We start from the raw sequence: 1,376 nt of genomic DNA on the forward strand, positions 1-1,376 counted from the left end.
GAGAAAACAAAGGTCATTCAGAGCCTGTCTCACTTGGGGACACAGATCCTTTTGTCTAGTCCATTAGAAATATAGAAGACATTTTCAATCTCATAAACTAATTTTTAAAAAAGGGATCCCAACCAAATGCACACAAATAACCTAGAAGTCAGGATTTCCTCTAAAGAATGAGCGTGTATCACAGAGATGTTAGTGCAGATTAATATATAAAGAGACTGTGTCACATAAAATACAGACGCTAGAGTTTTAAAAGACCCCCCCATCTTCATGAAACATAATCTAAGAAAAGTCCAAATGTTACTAGGAATGTAGGACTTAAAGTTATAAACCCCTAAAAATAGAAGTGCATGGTGGAAACACTGATAGGCTTTTTTTTTTTTTTTTACTATCTGGACACAAACCTCCTTGTTCAAATTGGATACCTGAACAAATCCACTAAAGCAAACAGAATAGTCTTTAACACCCTCATTACAAACATCACAACTATAAAGTTAACCATCATGGAAGATAACATCCAACCGCTACTTATGTTCAAGTTTTGCATTTTTGGCCAAGTACTAGAGTCTCCAAATTCACTCTTTAACACATGCCGTGAGCAGCAGTGAAATGACTCTGCCACTGGGCACTATTTTAAAAAGTCACAGAGTAAGGATATTCCTTAAAGTGTCTTAAAAATCAGAGTAAAAATATTCCTTAAATAACCTTTTGTCCTAGGAACATCTGCAAGAAAGCCATGTCGTCGGAGAGAAAAACATGCTCTAACTTAAGAGGAGGAAAACCGCATAGGATATATCGAAGCAGCAAACCTAGATAAAAAGGCAGAGGTTAAACCTCAACTATGTTTTCAACTTAGTAGCACACTAAGGCCCCTGACCTTGCTCCCATCAGCTCACAGATCAGGATGTGGAGGATCAAACGTACAGACCTCTGTCCTGACTGCTTTCATAAGGCATGTCGTCTCTGATCGGTGTGCACAGGCCTCCTAGGCCATGCTTTCCCCAGCCCTGAGCCCCTTACGCTCCGGCTTTACACAACAGGGGCACCAGTAGAAAACAAAAGCAAATGGAAGAGTGTGGGAGCAGCATTGAACATACTCCCGACCAAGCAAGGACTAGGAGGTGAAGAACAGAGCGGGGAGAACTCGGCCGAGCTGCCGGGCTCTCGGGCGGGGGAGGCAGCGCGGCCCTCTGTGTGGCAGGAGGCCGAGCCGCGCTTCACGTGTCAGCGAAGAAATGGGAAGACACGTCTATGAGGAGAAAAATGTTCTATCCCCAAATAAAAGCAGAGCATGGTTCATGGGATCTGAATGCACACTTACGGCAGAAAAGAATTTCAATTTTCTGTTTTCATAAAGGAAAAATCTCAAGTCTCTGTGA

Source organism: Suricata suricatta, chromosome 3 (genome assembly GCF_006229205.1).
Source record: "Suricata suricatta isolate VVHF042 chromosome 3, meerkat_22Aug2017_6uvM2_HiC, whole genome shotgun sequence".
In the NCBI taxonomy this organism is placed as follows: domain Eukaryota; kingdom Metazoa; phylum Chordata; class Mammalia; order Carnivora; family Herpestidae; genus Suricata; species Suricata suricatta.